Source organism: Mobula hypostoma, chromosome 7 (assembly GCF_963921235.1).
Source record: "Mobula hypostoma chromosome 7, sMobHyp1.1, whole genome shotgun sequence".
Lineage (NCBI taxonomy): Eukaryota > Metazoa > Chordata > Chondrichthyes > Myliobatiformes > Myliobatidae > Mobula > Mobula hypostoma.
The window spans coordinates 164,921,431-164,942,172 of record NC_086103.1 but is presented as its reverse complement, the minus strand read 5'-3'; the positions used below and the strand labels follow the sequence as shown (position 1 = coordinate 164,942,172).

Genomic DNA, 20,742 nt, shown 5'->3' with positions numbered 1-20,742 from the left:
TCTTGTCATACAAGAAGCCTGTTCAAGAGTTTGATAACAGTGGGATAGAAACTGTCCTTAAGCTTGGTGGTCCATGCTTTCAGGTTTTTGTACCTTCTACCCAATGGGAGTACTTGAAAGTGAGTCTATAGGTTATGGAAGCAGTTCAGTGTTGAGGTGAGTCAAGTTATCCGCACTGGCTCAGGAGCCTGATGGTTGAAGGGTAGAGCTGTTCCTGATCTTGGTACTGTAGGACCTAAGGCTCCTGTACCTCTTTCCTGATGGCAGCAGTGAGAAGAGAGCATAGTGGGGGCCCTTGATGATAGATGTTACTTTCCTGCAACACTGCTCCTCGTCAGTGGTGGGGAGGACATTTTCTGTGATGGACTAGGCTGTATTGACACTTTTTGTAGGCTTTTTTGTACTTGGTTATTGGTATTTTCATACCAGGCCATAATGCAAACCGTCAATCAGGATACTTTCTACTATGCATCTAGAGAAGTTTGTCAAATTTTTGGTCTATCAGCTATGTGGCTTCCATGAGTCTTTGAATGGTAGCTCAGCCACAGGCTTTTGTAGCTGTGCAGTCAGGCTCAGCAAGTGAGTTAGTTAGTCCATCAAGTATATGCTGGATGCTGCTTTTGTATTTGTTTGGTAAGCAAACACACTCACAAGCCTTTTTATTTACCCTGACCAGTCAGTCACATCCTTGGCAAACAGCCCGTTCAGTCCTTGTGGGCACTGTATTTTAATTTGGACTAATTTCCAAACATCTCCAACATGCAGCCTGCACAAGGAATTGATATCTGCTGGGCCCTTCACTTCTCTTCAGCCAAGTAAATATAAGTCAGTAAGAAGAATCAGAATTGTTATGGAAATACTGGTGCTGAATTCACCAATGTCTGATATTTTCAAAGAGGTGGACAGAAGCAGAAGTAGATGTCAGGAATCTGAGAAAAATGTCGTGAATACAAAGCTCTTGCTGGATTTTACTCAAAGGTCTCTCTGGTATATTTGTTTTCCCTTGTGTTTGCACTGCACTGAAGCAAAACAACAGATTTCATGTCATAATGGCATCCGTCTGTCGAGAAGGACAGTTGGGTCCAGGGCACAAGCCTGAGTGGAAAGTACGGAGATCCTGGAATGCCAAGTCATCAAAACTGTAGTCCAAAGGAAAGCTTATGACGCGATACGTTTGGCACCAGCTTGGCTGCAAGAGCTGCCGGAAGGATGGTCAGTGATGTCCAGCTGATTTAGAGCCTCTACTTTGGACTTTCTTTCTGATTTACTCCTGTAGAATGCATCTCTACCGAGGCTGCCCACAAGGCAGTGGAGCTACCTACCCAGAGCTGGAGATCATCAAAAGACAGTGATAAAAGCTTACTTCCAATTCTGGTCCTCATGCTGATTCTGATATTATCTGGCAATATGACCCTGGTGTTGGGGTGTGTGGGTGGACAGGAAGGAGGTGACCCCGGGCAAATCATCACCATACCAACAGGAACTTAGATTTATATAGCACCAAGTACTAATGGGCTGAGCTACTTTTAGGTGATGTTTGGGCAGGTGCACTGAACTATGAGCCGATGAGTAGGGTTTGAAGTGGAGAGGAAATGTTAATGCTTATACCCTTGATGGGTGCCAGTGAGAGAAAATTAAATCCACCAATCTCCAAGAGTTGGAGAAGTGCAGGTATCTCAGAGGGTTACAGGGTTGGAGGATATTACAGAGACAGAATAGATAAACCTAGTGATTCTTCCCCTCTGCCATCAGATTTCTGAATGGTCTACTGACTATTCGTTCCTATATAACCATATAACCAAATAACAATTACAGCACGGAAACAGGCCATCTCGGCCCTTCTAGTCCGTGCCGAACTCTTACTCTCACCTAGTCCCACTGACCTGCACTCAGCCCATAGCCCTCCATTCCTTTGCTGTCCATATATCTATCCAATTTAACTTTAAACGACAACATCGAACCTGCCTCAACCACTTCTGCTGGAAGCTCGTTCCACACAGCTACCACTCTCTGAGTAAAGAAGTTCCCCCTCATGTTACCCCTAAACTTTTGTCCTTTAACTCTCAACTCATGTCCTCTTGTTTGAATCTCCCCCATTCTCAATGGAAAAAGCCTATCCACGTCAACTCTATCAATCCCCCTCATAATTTTAAACACCTCTACAAGTCCCCCCCTCAACCTTCTACGCTCCAAAGAATAAAGACCTAACTTGTTCAACCTTTCTCTGTAACATAGGAGATGAAACCCAGGCAACATTTTAGTAAACCTCCTCTGTACTCTCTCAATTTTATTGACATCTTTCCTATAATTCGGTGACCAGAACTGTACACAATACATTTTTTCTTGCACTTTTTCTGTGAAGTAATTTTTATTTCTTTGCACTCTAGCACTGCCACAAAGGAACAAATTTCACGTCACGTAAAATTTGATTCGGATTCTGATTCTGTAAAAAAACTTTTGAGACATCAGAAAAGCAAAATGAGGGGCACTGAATTTAATATTTTCAAATGTTCTCATACTTTATAACAGCATAGATGAAGGCCTATGGCACGTCAAGTCCAAGCTGACTCTCAATCCCACCTGTCCGTTCCCTGGAACCGATACATCGCCACATAATGCTGGAGGAACTCAGCAGGTCAGGCAGGATCTGCAGAAATGAAAAACAGTGGATGTTTCAGGCCAAGGCCCTTCTTCAGAGACTGGAAAGGAAGGGTGATAGATAGGTGGGAAAGGTAGCGGGCTGGAGAAGAAGTAATCTGATAGGAGAGGGGAGTGGACCATAGGAGGAAGAGAAGAAGGAGATGCAGGGGGAAGTAATAGGCAGGTAAGAAGAGGCAAAGATCAAAGTGGGGAATAGAGGAAGAGGGGAGAAGGAGATTTTTTTAACTGGAGGAGAAATCGATATTCATGCCATCAACTTGGAGGCTACCCAGACAGAATACAAGGTATTGCTCCACACTGAGAGTGCCCTCATTTTGGCATGAAGGCCGTGGACTGACATATTGGAATGGGAATTGAAATTACAACATTTGGCCATCGGGATGTTCCACTTACAGCAGATGGAGCAGAGCTGCTCGACGAAGCAGTCCCCAATTTACGACAGGTCTCATCAATGTACAGGAGGCCACGTCAGAGAACCGGTCATAATAGACAACCCCAGCAGATTCGCAGGTGAAGTGTTGCCTCACCTGGAAGGACTATTTGGGTCCCTAAATGGAGGAGGTGTATGGGCAGGTGAAGCACTTAGGCCTCTTGCAGAGATAAATGCTGAGAGGGAGATTAAAAGGGAGGGATGAATGGACAAGGGAATCATGGAGGGGGTGATGCCTGCGGAATGCGGAGCGGGGTGTAGGTAATGGTCCGTTAAGTGGTAGGATTCCTTTGGAGACGGTGAATGCTGTGGAGCTGGTGCTTTCTCACATGCCCGTCAACTCCACCACAAGTTTCATATTACCAAACCACAGACGGGATAATTTTTAGAGTGGCCATCTCACCTACCCAACAACCGGAGCACCCAAAGGAAACCCACATAGTCATTGGGAGAACATTAGAACCCCTACAGAGAGCACCAGAGGTCCAGATCACACTCGATTCTGTGCGGCTGTGAAGCAGCGTTGCAGACTGCCACCGTGGCTGAGGCGCACAACTATGTAAGCTATTTAAGCAAATGAACCATTTCTCAAGAGCGCATTAATCACTGGCTGCCTAATGCACCACTTTAAAAGCAGAGGTGGGTCAATCTGAAATGCATTCAGGTCAGAAAAGAAACATTAAACTCCTCTCCTTTCCCCCACAAGTGCTTTTTTTTTGCTTTCCTTCAGTTCCATATCAAGATGGGTTGTGGGATGAAAAATTCCCCTGAATGCTGCTATTAATCATCTGGAAGTTAATTAACTGTATGTTTTAGTAAAACCTTTTCAATGAAACCTATTTAAATTGAAAGCTAATTTTAAAAGCAGCAGATGTTTTACATAGGAAGGTCTTTACATTGCAATGAGCTCTGAGACATTAATGTTAAAGTCAGTTACATCTCATTGCTGAGCTACTCAACTTGACTGAGGTTCCTTTTTACTAACTACAGTTGACTGGGTGTTTATGTGCCTATTTTCAAATAGGACGGTGGTGAATATTGGTAGTATGGGTTGAGGCATTTGACTTTACAGTGTTCGCCGAGCTTGGCAATTAGCTTGCAGACATTTCATCGCCAGTTGAGGGGACATCATCAGTGAGCAGTTGTTGGTGTTTCTCTCTGGGAGTGCTTGTGTTTATATAGCGCCCCCCCCCCATTCGCTTGCCTCGGTCCTGATTGGTTACCCTTTCAGTTGACCTTTGATTTCTATTGGCTCACGTATCTTTGGCTGTTAGGGGTTCGTAGATGGCGTCTAATTTGATATGTTTGTTAATGGAGTTATCAGAAGAGAACCATGCTCATTGTGCCTGCTTCATGTTTGCATGTGCCAGAACCTCCATCTATGGACCACTTTTGTTGGTATAATCTCAGATGGTGGTGAGGAAGTGTACAGGAATGAGATGGATTAGCTGGTTCAGTGGTGTCACAACAACCTCACATTTACTCTCAGCAAGACCAAGCAATTAATTATGGACTTCAGGAAAGGGAAGTCAGAAAAAAATATACATCAGTCCTCACTGAGGGTTTAGTGATAGAAAGCGTGAACAGCTTCCTGTTCATGGGTGATAACATTCAGAAGATCTATACTAGTCCCAACACATTGATGTAATCACGAAGAAGGCATGCTATCGCTAAACTTCATCCAGAGTTTGATGACACCAAAGATGCTAGCAGATTTCTGCAGATGTATGGTGATGAGTGTTTTGGCTGGTTGCATCATCTTCTGGTATGGAGTCTCCAAAGTGTAGAATGGAAAGAGGCTGCGGCAGTTTGTATACCCCACCCACCATCAAAGACATTTTCAACAGACGATGCTTCAATAAGGTAGCATCTATTATGAAGGACCCTCACGAAGCAGGTCAGACCCTCTTCCCATTACTACCATCAGGGACCAGGCAGGGGAGTTTGAAGATGCACACTCAGATAAAGGTGACAACAACGTTGTGATCCCAAATGAGCGCAATGCCTTTTATACTTGCTTTGACCGTCAAAACACAGAGACAGCTTCGGGACCTCCCACAGCCCCGGATGACCATGTGATTTCAATCTCTGAGGCAGATGCAAGAACATTCTTCAGAAAGATGAACCCACGGAAAGCATCCAGCCAAGACGGGGTACCTGGTTGAGTACTGAAGGCCTGTGTTGATCAACTGGTTAGAGTGTTTACTGACATCTTTAACCTCTTGCCTTAGCAGTCTGAAGTACCCATCTGCTTTAACCTCTCAAAGCACATCACAGTAGATGCAAGCTTCAATTATACAGATGCCCAAGAAGAACATAGTAAACTACCTTGTTATGTGTCCAGAGTTTCATTTACCTGGGAGTCCATAGTTTTGTTTACTGTAGGCGTTATGTGTCCCCAATTTCATTTTACTGGGGGTCCACAGTTTTGTTTCTGTGAGTGTTACCTTATGACGTATGCAGACAGTATAAAAGGAGAAGTCAAAGGAAAGAGAGAAAGAGAGGGTGAAGATTGCAGACTTCAAGCTTTTACAGAACAGCTCACGATCGAGAAGGGTAAAGTCTAATGCTTACCCATACCCAAAGGATTGGGTTAATCAGCAGCACACTGTGCATTGTGGAGACGTGTCTGTCCTTCGTATGATCCATGGGTGTGGATTTCGTGACAGTCACTTTGTGAAATCGCTCTTCATGGACTTTGGAACAGTATTCCTCGGCTGGGATCTTCAGTAACCGTTTCTTCTTTCGCTAGTCGTGGGATCTTTGGAATTCATCGTGATCGCCTCGTCGCTGCACTGTGAATCCATAAGTCTGTCTTCTCACCTATTTTGTGAATTACTGGGACTCTCTGAACTGCCACTTTACAACTGTGCTTGAGGAAGAGTTGTTAGGAACGGGTTCTAAGTTTGATTGTAAGGGAGCTATAGATGTATAACACTGTTAACTTCTGCTTAATAAAATAGATTATTTAATTTTCTATATTTTTGAGTAGATGTAAGTAAATATAGTGGTTTTAATATTAAAACCCGTTTTAATTCTTGCTGCTGGTACGTTACAAAATTGTAACAGCCTCAATGCCTATAGCACATGCATCCACTGTAATGAAACACAAGACTATAAGATAAAGGAGTAGAATTAGGAGAATTTGGCTCATCGAGTCTGCTCTACCATTTCATCATGGCTGATCCATTTTGCCTCTGAACCTCAATCTCCTGCTTTCCCCTGTATCCATTCATGCCCTGATCAGTCAAATATCTATCAACCTTTGCCTTAAATGTAAATACAGACTTGGCCCCCACAGTTGTCCGTGGCGAATAATTCCACAGATTTGGCACTCTCAGGCTAAAGGAATTCCTCCTCAGCCCCATTCTAAAAGGATGCCCTCCAATTCTGAGGCTGTGTCCTTAGACTCCCCCACAATAGCAAACATCCTCTCCACATCCACTCTATCAAGGCCTTTCACCATTCGATAGTTTTCAATGAGGTCATGCCTCGTACTTCTGAATTGCAGCGAATCCAGGCCCAGAGCATTAAACACTCTTCATATGACAAACCATTCAATCTTGGAATCATTTTCATGCACCTCCTTTGAACCCTCTTCAGTGTCAGCACATCCTTTCAAAGATAAAGAGCCTAAAACTGCTCACTATACTCCAAGTGAGGCCTCACCAGTGCCTTATGAAGTCAACATTACATCCTTGTTTTTATATTCTAGTCCTCTTGAAATGAATGCTAACATCACATTTGCCTTCCTCATCACAGACTCAACCCGCAAATTAATCTTTAGGGATTCCTGCACAAGGAATTGTGCTTCAGATTTTTGTATTTTCTCTCCATTTAGAAAATAGTCAACCCTTTCATTTTTCCTCCCAAACTGCATGATCATACACTTCTTGACACTGTATTCCATCTGGTACTTCTTTGCCCATTCTCCTAATCTATCTAAGTCCTTCTGCAGCCTCTCTACCTCCTCAAAACTACCCGTCCTTCCACCTATCTTCATATCATCTGCAAACTTTGCAACAAAGCCAGCAATTCCATCATCCAAATCATTGACATATAACCTAAAGAGACTCGGTCCCAAAACAGACCCCCATGGAATACCACTGGTCACCGGTAGCCAGTCAGAAAAGGCTCCCTTTATTCCCACTCTGTACCTCCTGCCAATCAACCTCTGTTTTATCCATGCTAGAGTCTTTCCTGTAATAGCTCAGAGCTTGTTAAGCAGCCTCATGCATGACAAACTGTCAAAGGCATTCTGAAAATCCAAGTATACAACATCAGCCGATTCTCTTTTGTCTAGCTTGCTTGTTATTTCTTCAAAGAATTCCACCAGATTTGTCAGGCAAGATTTTCTCTTGAGGAAACCATGCTAACTGCGACCTAATTTATCTGTGCCTCCAAAATAACAAATTCTGGCTGAGAAGCAACGTGGATCCGCTCCAATTTGCCTACCGCCAGGTCAACAGCACTTGTTATTTTATTGGTTCTTCACTCAACCCTAGAACACCTGGACAGTGAAGATCCATATATGTGGATGCTCGTCATTAACCACAGTTCAGCATTCGATACTATCAACCACTCAAAACCAATCATAAGCTTCAAGGCTGAGACCTCAATACCTCTTTGTGCAACAAGATCCTTGACTTCTTCACTTGCAGACCCCAGTCAGTTCAGATTGACAACATCTCCTCCACAATCACCATCGGCATAGGTGCACCACAAGACCGTCTGTTTAGTCTCCTGCTCTATTCCTTTTATTCTTATGACTGTGTGGCTAAGCACCACTCCAATGCCGTATTTAAGTTTGCTGATGACATCGATGTTGGTCCAATCAAAGGTGATGACGAATCAGGAAGTAGGAGACTGAGTGATGCCACAACAAAAACCTTTCACTCTAAGTCAGCAAGACCAAGGAGCTGATTATTGACTTCAGGAGGAGGAACCAGACATCCATGAGCCAGTCCTCAGCAAAGGGTCAGAGTGGAGAGAGTCAGCAACCCTAAATTTCTTGGTGTACTCAAGGAATCAAGGAGTAAACATTGCCATAGAAAGGCAACATCCATCATCAAAGATCCTCACCAGTCAGATCATGCATTTTTCTCATGTCTGCTATTAGGTAGAAGGTACAAGTTCCTCAGGACTTGTACCACCAGGTTCAAGAACAGTTACTACCACTTAACTGTCAGGCTCTTGATCACTCATTCTATTTCTGGTGTTCCCACAACCAATGGTCTCACTTTAAGGACTCCTTATCTTGTTCTTTCGTGCTCATTATTTATCGCTATTTATTTATGTTTACATTTGCACAGTTGTTGTCCATTGATTCTGTTTACAGTTACTGTTCTATAGATTTGCTAAGTATGCCCGCAGGAAAAAAAGAATCACAGGATTGTATGTGGTGACATGTGAGTACTCTGATAATAAATAGTACTTCGAACTTTGAACTTTTGAGAGGATCAGTCCTGGGTCCAGCACATAAGTGCCATTACAAAGAAAGCACAACAGCGCCTCTACTTTCTTAGAAGTTTATGGAGATTTGGCATGTCACCTAAAACTTCATAAACTTCTCTAGATCTGCGGTGAGAGTATATTGACTGGTTGCATCACGCCCTGGTATGGAAACACCAATGCCCTTGAAAGGAAAAGCATATGAAAAGTAGTGGATTCAGCCTAGACCACACTGAGCACATCTATATGGAGCACTGTCACAGGGAAACAGCATCCATTAAGGACCCTCATTATCCAACCCATGCTCTCTTCTCACTGCTGCCATCAGGAAGACGGTACTGGAGCCTCAGAACCCACAGCATCAGGTTATTACCCCTCAACCATCAGGCTTTTGAACCAGAAAGGATAACTTCACTCAGCTTCACTCACCCCATCAGCAAACTGTTCCCACAACCTATAGACTCACTTTCAAGGACTCTTCATGTCATATTCTCAATTTTTTATTGCTTATTTATTAATATCATTGGGAACCCCCCTGGCCGTGCTCGTATGGAAATTTGGCTCATTACCAGCCTCATTAATAGCCACAGGACTCAACGGTAAGAAGGTCACCTTTCATAAACATTAGGCGTCAAGGGTTGATATGATTTGGGATTCAACCAAAGAAGAACATCGTGACAGTCCAGTTAGAGAAAGTTCAAGAGAGCAGGGTGGAGAGAGATTTGTGACAGTGTGGTTCATGGTTTTTTTCATGGGAGCTGTGGAGTGAATTCTGTGTAATTACTGCCTTTACACAATTTTTGGACAGCAAGAAATAACAAATCATATACTGCATAAAGTTATAAAGAAAATATATTTACAAATTTCAAAGGTTTCAAAAGTATATTTAATGTCAGAGAAATGTATAAAATCTACATCCTGAAATACTTTTTCTTTGCAACCATCCACAAAAAACAGAGGAGTGCCCCCAAAGAATGGATGACAGTTAAATGTTAGAACCCCAAAGATACCGCCAGCTCCCCTCCCTCCCGCTCGTAAGAGGCAGCAAGCAATGATCCCACCTCTCCCCACCAGCAAAAAAGAGCATTTGAGCTTTATCGAACAGTTAGTGGGAGAAAAAAATAAAAGGACCAATTACAATTAAACCAGTCTAAATGTGCACAACGTAGGAGCTCATCTTGAAGTTGTCTTTTTACTCACACACTGGATCCAAGGACTGCAGGAAAGCACACACCACATTCCAAACTTTGCTTGAAATCCATCTCAAACAAAAGGATTCTCCCTCGGGAGTATTGGCCTTTCCTCCTTGGAGACATTCATCTGCACAAAACACCTTGTGGAACAGTGACACTCCTTCCCACGGCATCCTCAACCATCTTCCCTCTCGTCCTCTCCACAGCTCCCACAAAAAAAAAACACAAACCACACTGTCTTTCTTTTTCACAAATCTCTCTCCACCCTGCTCTCTTGAACTTTCTCCTGATTCCCCCATCCTGATTGGCTGACACAAGATTCCTAAGTTGAACATCATAACCTCTTAGCATTTAGCCAAAGCCAAACATCCTAAATGCAGAACACACTGCTTTTAGGGAACTGCTAAAATGAAATACCTACAGCATAGCAGTAAAAATCTTAACCAGGGCATTATAATTGTTTTTATTATTTCATTTTTTCTTCCTTTCTGTATTTGTTGAGTTTGTTCTCTAATACACATTGGTTGTTTGTCCTGTTGCGTGTGGATTTTCATTGATTCTACTGTGTTTCTTGTATTTACTGTAAATGCTTGCAAGGAAATGAAGCTCGAGTTTGTATATGGTGATAGATATGATCTTTGATAATAAATTTACTTTGAACTTTGAACTCAACGGTTTAGGAACAGTTTCTTCTCCTTTGCCACCATATTTCTGAATGGTCCGTAAACAGTACCTCACTATTCATTTTTACACTTTTTTTTGTAACATGTAATCTTTGTGTCTTGCACTGTACCACCGCCACAAAACAACATATTTCACAACGTTTGAGAGTGATAATAAATCTTCTGATTCTTTCTGCGTAGTGTCTGTGCATTTTGGTTCTCCTTACAATTTATTTATTTTAACTTACAGTATTGTACTGCTGCCAAAAAACAGCAAATTTCATGACATTTATCAGTGATTATAAATCTGAATCCGATACAGATTCTTTCCACGTCGTACTCGTGCATTGATTGCAGGACTTCTGATCACACTGTATCCGTGCAGAACTTTGCCTTCAATTAATTCATGTGCACAATGCAATCATTATTCTTCCAAATTGTTTGCCATTTCTGCCTAAAATATTCTTGCCTCCTTTGCAGTTTATGACATTTGTGGAAAATGTATTCACATAGTTTTATTCATAGTGAATGCATTGTGCATTAATTACTGCCATTCAGCTTAGTTTAATAAATGTTGAACAATTCAGAACAAATTGCCTGTTCCAAGCAGCTATGCTCGTGCATGTGCGCAGCTGGAAGTACTTACTTCCTTCCAGCTACTATGATATAAACCATTAACTTGGAATATATATGCAATATTAATTTGAACAATGCCATTTAAGTGTGACCACTCATTTATAAAGTATTTTTTAATTCAGTTGTATTCAGTTAATTTTGCAAAAAATAATCTTAGTTTATTTCATATCAAGATGAACAATCTCACAATGTGATATATCCACATTTGTTCCTACATACATGATGTGTAAAATGAATTCTCCTAAATCCAAATTATTGTTTTATATCACTGGAGATTTATTAATGCGTGATTTTACTTGGAAACTTAACTATCCTCTGCTATGACAAGAGTCAGGCCCCACCCAGTTAATGCAACAATTTATAGATAAAAAAAATAAGTTTGAAGCAAATCGATCACCAAATACAGGACCATTCATATTTTATGTGTTTTCCCATTAAATGAAATTCCAAATATTTCTCACCTGCTATTCCTAGTTTAAACAAACAAAACACTAAATTTGTCAAATTGCAGAAATATGGTAATTTCAAGCCTATTTTCTATCAATCATGAGAAGTAAATTAAAAAACTAAACTAGGCAATAATGGCTGATCAGTCATTAAAGATCAGAATCAGAGTAAGTTTTAATATCACCGGCATATGCTGTGAAACTTGTGGTGGGAGCCTTTGATTTTGCCGACTTGAAGAAACACCTCTTGGATACATGTAAATCACGGAGATGGTGGGGAGGTATATTCCAGTGGTGTACTGGATTAAGTCCACTACACAATTTGCAGAGGGGTTGCTTCCTAGAAACTACCTGCATCATAATTTTCTGTCATGCAAAACCCTATAAGAGTCAAGCAGCAGTACAGTCCATGGGGACACAATGGTTCTAGGCCCAATTTCCTGCTTTCAGCCCATTACCCTCTAAGTTCCACCCCTCCAAGTAGCTATCTAAGTGCTTCTCAAACTCTACCATTGCATTTGCCTCAACAACTTCCTATGGCAGCTCATACCGTATTCTCCATATACAAAGGGAAATATATTCTAAAGGGGTACATCTCTTTTGATAGTCATGATGGCACCACATCTGCTAGTTCACAGCAAAGATGGTCATTTAAGAAATTACCTTGGAGGATCTCAGCAGGCCAGGCAGGATCTATGGAAAAGAGCAAACAGTCGGCATTTCAGGCTGAGATCCTTCATCAGGACTGGAGAAGAAAAGATGAGGTCAGATTTGGAAGATGGGGGGAGGGGAGGAAGAAACACAAGGTAGTAGGTGATAGGTGAAACCAGGAGGGGGGGAGGGTGAAGTAAAGAGCTGGAAAGTCGAGTGGTAAAAGAGGTAAAGGGCTGGAGAAGGGGGAATCAGATAGGCCATGGAAGAAAGGGAAGGGGAGGAGCACCAGAGGGAGGTGATGAACAGGTAGGGAGATAAGGTGAGAGAGGGAAATGGGAATAGGGAATAGTGAAGAAGAGGGGGACAGGGCATTATTGGAAGTTTGAGAAACCGATGCTCATGCCATCAGGTGAGATACTACCCAGACGGAGTATAAGGTATTGCTCCTCCAACTGTGTGTGGCCTAATCGCGACAGTGGAGGCCATGGACTGACATGTCTGAATGGGAAGTAGAATTAAAATAGGTGGCCACTGGCATATCCTACTTCTGGTGAACAGAGCAGAGGTAGTTGGCAAATCTGTCTCCAATTTACTTCATGTCTCAGGTCAACACTTTTTTTTTTAGCCCGTAAGCGTCAATTTAGGCGCCTGGACGAGGCGGGTGGATGATGTCATGAACAAAATGCGGAGAGGTTGCTGGGACATTCAGCAGTTAAGGGACAGTGGACTGTGAGCTACCAGCGGGAGAGCGAGCTGGGTGGAGATAGATGAAGAGTTCGCTACAGCAGCGGGCGAGTCTAATCCTTCTCCATGTCCAGAAGATTGTGATAATTAGTGGCACACAGTGCATATTGGATATGTGTCTGTCACTTTGTAGGGTCCATACTTGGATTTCTGGAGTATCCTGTGGCGACCACCTCTTGTTAATTTGTACCTGGATTCGAGTGTGTTACGTGGCGACCACTTGTGCTAAGGAATATTCCCTGACTGTCACCTCACGATATCCCTACGGGGATTTTGAACTTGGTCACTTTGTTACCCCTGTATGCACTCTAGTATTTCAGTGACAACTACTCAACTTCTGGAATCTTCTGTGACTGTCACCTTGCGTCATCTTAAGGTAGATTTATGAGTTCTCCCTCACAGACACCTGTACCTGTTCCCATGGATTCCTGGAACCTTCTGGATTGCTATCCTAGGACTCTGTTTGAGTAAGGCTTGGGAAGAACTGTTCCGAGACCTCTACAGTCTATGAGCTAAAAATGCACAGCTCTGTTAATTTTTGTTTAGGGGAGTTATTTGTTTAATTGTCTATAATTGGGTAGATACTGAAAACATAGCTGTTTAACATTGAAAACAGAGTCTGTGGTCTATTGTTGCTGGCACATAACAATATATAGAAGGCCACACTGGGAGCACTGGATACAGTAGATGACCCTAACAGACTCACAGGTGAAGTGTCGCCTTACCTGGAAGGACTGTTTGGCACCCTGAAAGTTTGTGAGTGAGGGGGTGTAGGAGCAGGTGTAATAATTGTTCCATTTGCAAGGATAAGTGCCAGGAGGGAGGTCAATGGGGAGGAATGAATGGACAAGCGAGTCGTGTAGGGAGCGATCCCTGCGGAAAGCAGTGGAGGTGGACAGGGAGGGTAAGATGTGCTTGGTGTGGGATCCCGTTGGAGATGGCGGAAGTTATGGAGAACTATGGGCTGGACATGGAGGCTGATGGGGTGGTAGGTGAGGACAAGAGAAACCCTTTCCCCGGTAGGGTGGCAGGAGGATGGGCTATGGGTAGAAGTGTGCGAAATAGAAGAGATGCGGGTGAGGGTAGCACTAATGATGAAGGAACGGACGCCCCTTTCTTTAAAGAAGGAGGACTTTCCTGAACTAAGAAGATGTCCCAATTCTTCAGAGGAAAAATGTTGCTAGACAACAAACAAATTTACTGTGTTAAAAAAAAACTAGCAAATTACCTGTACATGCATCAGAAAATGCGAGTTAAACAAAAAGATGAATTTGTTGTTTCTTTTTCATTTTGGGTATATTTATTTATTTATACCACATAAATCCTGTATGACTAGCTTATATTCCATATCTTGTATTCTTGGGGAATGATTTGTAAATTCCATAAAAGCAAATTTCCATAATACAATCATAGCAGCTGTCTGTATTCTAATGTCATTTTTTTCATAAATTCTCACCGTGTTGCCTAGATTCTACCTCTTGTCTACACAGTAGGGGGAGTTTTCGATGGTCTATTAACCAATGAACTGCTGTCACAGGGAGAATGTGGAGCACCGGAGGTTAAGTACTGAACCCAAGTCACTGGAGTCATGCCAGTCGGCGGCTGCACTAACTGTGCCAACTTCTATTGAGGGCAGATGTTCTAACCAAATAGTGACGATAAAAATTACTCAGAAGAACTCTTCCCATAGTTCCACAAGTACATATGACATTCTGCACACTGACCTGTGTTCTGAGCTAATTGCTTGAAAGTAGGTAATACATCTCTTCCAATTGGCAGAGGGCTCAAGGACATAGAATCGAGATGATTAAATAAAGAACAAAAGGTGAACTGGGGGGAAATGTAGTGACTCATGAAGTAGTAGGTCCCTGTAATTCACTGGCAATGTAGTGGTGTGGTAACGGATGAAGATTGGATTGCTACATTCAAAAGGGAGTCGGATAAGTATCTGAAAGGGAAAAAATACTATGGTTGTGTGGAGATGACACTGGATAGATTACTGTAATATAGAATCAGTATAGGCTTAACAATTCTTCCATGCTGTGGCCTCCTAATTCTGTGAAGTGAACTGACATGATGTTCAAGTTTATCTTAAGTTTATCCAGCAATCTAAGTCATTAAAAGAAGTAGGGGTCAATGTGACATAATTGATCACATGACATAATTGGCCCCATAAGCGATTTCCATCTTAATCCTGCTAGAACGTTGTCATGGTCCGGTCCGTTAACTACTCATTTCAGTTAATTTTCCTTTCCCCGTGTTCCACTGGGCTCCATGATTAGGGCACCTGATCCTACTTCGAACCGGCAGCATTAAGACTCTGGCTTTCATCTACTTGCTGCTGGTTCGTCACCTGAACAAGTGCAGCTGTGCCCGATTCGGGTCCCCATTCATTGCGGACTCTAAGTGGTTTCGGTGCCCGGGGTGCTTTGTGGATTCGGTTGTTTTCGTGTCCAGCTGAGTTGCCGGCCGTTTGCCGCCACTCCGAGCCAAAGGTACGAATTCTGCCATTTCCATGGCCAGCTGAGATTTGCTGGCTGTTGCCGCTACTCCGAGCCAAGATTCGAATGGAATGTCGCGGTTTGGATTTCGTCGTCTCACATCCAGCTGAGTAAGCAGGCCGTTTGCCACTACTCGAATGGACTGTCGTTGTTTTGTCGTCTTGTATCCAACTTAGTAGGCAGGCGGTATGCCGCTACTCGAATGGACTGTCGTTGTTTTGTCGTTCCGAGTCCTAGTCCAAGTCCAAGTCTAAGTCCAGTCTCTGTGTCCAAGCCCAAGACCAAGACCAAGTCCAAGTCTAAGTCCTGGCTCTGTGTCTGAGACTAAGTCCAAGTCCAGGCTCCAATTCCAAGTCCAAGTCCAGGCTTTGTGTCCGAGTCCCGAGTCCAAGTCCCAAGGTTCCGAGTCAAGTTCCAAGGCTCTGAGTCCAAGTCCGAGTCAAGTCCTGGTTCCGAGTTCCAAGTCAAGTCCAGATCCTGGCTCTGAGTTCCTAGTCAAGTCCAAGTCTGTCTCCGTGCCTGTGTCCTGCACTTGGGTCCGCCTCCAGTCGTTCCAGTCGCTTCATGTAACAAACATAGAACACCACAGTACAGTGCAGGCCCTTCTATCCATGTCGTGCTGATCTTTAAACCTCCTCCAAGATCACTCTAGGTTCCCTCGGACATATCCCTCCATTTTTTTATCATCCATGTGGCTATGTAAGAGTCTTGCAAATGAACCTAATATATCTGTCTCTGCTGGTAGTGTGTTCCACAAACCCACCATTCTCTGTGTAAAAATCCGCCTCTAATATCCCCCCTATACTTTCCTCCAATCACCCTAAAATTATGCTCCCCAGTATTGACCATTTCCGCCCTGGGAAAAATCTCTGGCTATCCACACAATCTATGGCATGAGCTAATTTAATTTAAGGACATATTCTGTGGTTCTCCAAATAAAACCTACATGTATATTTTAAAATATTTTCATGACCAGGAATTTTCTATTTTCTATTCAAATGGGACTGACTCAGGAAGGCAAAGTGCTTATAGTATGGATGGGTTGGGCGGAGGGGCCTGTTTTGATGTTGTATGGCTCTATTTTCCTCTGTTCCATATATTGAAAGCAAGCAGTAAATTACATAATTATAAACATCACAAATGAGAACTGGTGACAAAAATCTGGAATAAAATCAGTAAATCAGCAGCATTGTTGTTATGGATGGTGTCATATGACATGGACAATCATTGTCTTTCCATGACTATGATTGTTCATGGCAAATTTTTCTACAGAAGGGGTTTGCCATTACCTTCTGGGCAGTGTCTTTACAAGATGAGTGACCCCAGCCATTATCAATACTCTTCAGGGATTGTCCGCCTGGCGTCAATGGTCACATAACCAGGACTTATGCACCAGCTGCTCATACGCCCATCCACCACCTGCTCCCATGGCTTCACCTGACCCTGATCAGGGGTGGGGGTTTAAGTAGGTGCTACAACTTGCCCACGGGTAGCCTGTAGGCTAGCAGAGGAAAGAAGCACCTTATACCTCCTTTGGGAGAGACGTATCTCCAACCCACCACACGGCAACATCTGCGACAAAAGAAACAGGGTTAATATTTCAGACAGATCACATTAGTTTATTGTCATTGTTCATTAGGGTGTAATGAAATTCATTGCTCACATGAAACTCAGAGAGTAAACTGCTGATGTGGTAAAAACAAATACAGCGATAAATACAGTATTGAATGCAAAACCATGTAATACTGCAAAGAGTGCGATGTAAAGTCACAGAACATAGAATTTTACAGCACAGTACAGGTCCTTCAGCTCACGAGTAGCAGTAGATGTTGTAGAATACACCTTCTGGTGGTACTTGGACACGTCTTCAGTGATGAACCCGGGGTCATAGGGTGTTTCGGGTCTTTAATCATCAGACACCCTCGCCCAGTCGAGCCAGCCGGGAGTGATCAGCCCCCGACTTGTGTCCAAGTGGCACACTAATCCACGGATCCCCCCTCCGGATCCACAGCCGCCACGAGGCCTTTTCAGCAGCCTCCAGCATGTTCTTGGTGGCTCTTCTGCACTGCAGTCCTTTAACTCCAAGGAGTTTCAGAGTCCGCTGTAATGAATGGCCAGCAAAGCCCCGGCACCCAACTTCGACTGGCTCACAGCGAGCTCTCCAGCCAATGCTCCAGCATTCTGCAACATGATCTGTGTATCTAGCCATCTTGTGCTCATTGGCCTCTTCAATCTGGTCTTCCCAGGGGACAGCAAGTTCCAGCAGGACCACTTGCTTTGCAGACTCCGATATTAACACCATGTCCGGGCAGAGCGGAGTGGCTGTGATGTTCTCTGGGAACTTGAGCTGCCTCCCTCGGTCGACTTGGATCTGCCAGTCTCGTGCGGTGGCAAGAAGTCCTCCTGAGGAGCTAGGCTGATGTTGAGCCTTCTCCCCCACTCTAATAAAGGTGATGGACTGTTTGGGAGCGTGCTGATTTTTGCTGTCTTGAATCGCTGTGCTGATTGCGTCCTCCATAGACCTTAGGACTTGGTCATGGCGCCAGCGGTATCGCCCTTCCCCCAACACCTTCGGGCAGCAACTTAGGATATGCTGTGAGGTGCCCCTCCTCTGGCACAGTTGGCATGCTGGAGTGTTTGCCATGCCCCACCTGTGCAGGTTGGCCGGGTTTGGGACAACGTCATAGACTGATTGGATGAGAAACTTGAAGCGCAATGGTTCGGCTCTCCAGAGCTCTGTCCAGGTGAACTCGCAAGGTTCCCCATGCTCCCATCTAGTCCAGGCACCTTGTTTGTACTTGCCAACCATCTTGCTGTATCGTTCTTCCTCCACTTCTGCTCGTATCTCGCTCTGAACCAGTTGACGCTTCCCCTTTCCACGGGTTTTCTCGTAGCGTGGTTTGGGGAAACAGCCCAGTCCTGTCCACCCCACCGCCACAGTGCCACCAAAATGTTGTGCGGCAGCCGTGTCTCCGCTCTGTCGACAGCTTCCTGTGCCTGCCACTTCCTTCCGGTCGTTACGCGGATTCCTGCCGAAGCGACTTTAACATCAGAGGAGTCTCGGTACATCATAACCTCCCTGGCTCGAGTGACTTTGAATTCCTCTGATAGGCCGCTGACGGGGAGCTGCAGCTTGGTGGAACGGCCATACAGGACAATGCTGCTTAAGGTCCGGGGGAGCCCCAACCACCTCCGGAGAAACTGATTGATGGTCTTCTCCAGAGCTCCCACTGTTGACATTAGCACCTCGTAGACTAGAAGGGGCCAGAGTAGCCTTGACAGGACTCCGTGTTGGTACATCCAGGCTTTAAAATTTCCTAGAAGCCCCGATCTGTCAAGCGCGGTGAGCCAGGTTATCAAGTTGCTCCTGGTTTGTTGAAGTGCGGCTGTGTCCTTCAGGGAACTGTTGAAGATCTTGCCCAGGCTCCTGACTGGTCTTTCTGTCACCGCTGGAATCTGGATCCCTCCCAGGGTAAAGCAGAACCGGTCGACCACTCTTCCCTTCAGGACCAGAGACCTGGACTTGGCTGGTTTAAAGCTCATCCTTGCCCATGAGATGAGCCGTTCCAGCCCTTGAAGGAGCCATCTGCATCCAGGGACGGATGTTGCCATCACTGTCAGGACGTCCATGAATGCTCTTATGGGGGGGCTGCCGACTTCCAGATCTAGACATGGGGCCTCTACATTCTACCTCTGCTGACTTGACAATCATGTTCATGGCCAGTGAGAAGAGGGACACCGAGATTGTGCATCCAGTGATTGTGCCCTTCTCCAGCCGATGCCAGGCGGATGTTAGTGACCCTGAGGAGACTCTCAACCCGAAGTCGCTGTAATAGTCCAGAATGAAGTTTCGGATCATCTCTGGAACATGGTGTCTTGTCAGTGCTGTTTCAACGAGCTTGTGTGGGATAGATATTGTGCCAAGTCTTTAATTTACATGAAAATCAATCTAACCTTTCCTCCTACATAACTCTTCATTTTTATATCATCTATGTCAGTAGTAGGTAAGTTATTGGAGGGACTACTAAGAGACAGAATCTACAAGCATTTGGATAGACAGGGGCTTATTAGGGAGAGTCAACATGGCTTTGTGCGTGGTAGGTCATGTTTGACCAATCTGTTGGAGTTTTTCGAGGAGGTTACCAGGAAAGTGGATGAAGGGAAGGCAGTGGATATTGTCTACATGGACTTCAGTAAGGCCTTTGACAAGGTCCCGCATGGGAGGTTAGTTAGGAAAATTCAGTCGCTAGGTATACATGGAGAGGTGGTAAATTGGATTAGACATTGGCTCGATGGAAGAAGCCAAAGAGTGGTAGTAGAGAATTGCTTCTCTGAGTGGAGGCCTGTGACTAGTGGTGTGCCACAGGGATCAGTGCTGGGTCCATTGTTATTTGTCATCTATATCAGTGATCTGGATGATAATGTGGTAAATTGGATCAGCAAGTTTGCTGATGATACAAAGATTGGAGGTGTAGTAGACAGTGAGAAAGGTTTTCAGAGCCTGCAGAGGGACTTGGACCAGCTGGAAAAATGGGCTGAAAAATGGCAGATGGAGGTTAATACTGACAAGTGTGAGGTATTGCACGTTGGAAGGACAAACCAATGTAGAACATACAGGGTTAATGTTAAGGCACTGAGGAGTGCAGTGGAACAGAGGGATCTGGGAATACAGATACAAAATTCCCTAAAAGTGTCGTCACAGGTAGATAGGGTCGTAAAGAGAGCTTTTGGTACATAGGCCTTTATTAATCGAAGTATTGAGTATAAGAGCTGGAATGTTATGATGAGGTTGTATAAGGCATTGGTGAGGCCGAATCTGGAGTATTGTGTTCAGTTTTGGTCACCAAATTACAGGAAGGATATAAATAAGGTTGAAAGAGTGCAGAGAAGGTTTACAAGGATGTTGCCGGGACTTGAGAAACTCAGTTACAGAGAAAGGTTGAATAGGTTAGGACTTTATTCCCTGGAGCGTAGAAGAATGAGGGGAGATTTGATAGAGGTATATAAAATTATGATGGGTATAGGTAGAGTGAATGCAAGCAGGCTTTTTCCACTGAGGCAAGGGGAGAAAAAAACCAGAGGACATGGGTTAAGGGTGAGGGGGGAAAAGTTTAAAGGGAACATTAGGGGGGGCTTCTTCACACAGAGCGTGGTGGGAGTATGGAATGAGCTGCCAGACGAGGTGGTAAATGCGGGTTCTTTTTTAACATTTAAGAATAAATTGGACAGATACATGGATGGGAGGTGTATGGAGGGATATGGTCCGTGTGCAGGTCAGTGGGACTAGACAGAAAATGGTTCGGCACAGCCAAGAAGGGCCAAAGGGCCTGAACTATGCTGTAGTTTCTATGGTTCTATAGTTCT

At 44.1% G+C, this 20,742-nt stretch overlaps 1 protein-coding gene across 2 annotated transcripts in view; it reads left to right on the top strand.

The window, feature by feature from the left end:
• Positions 1–20,742, top strand: part of atp10a (ATPase phospholipid transporting 10A) — a 393,032-nt gene that overhangs the window by 11,928 nt on the left and 360,362 nt on the right. The window lies entirely within an intron of this gene.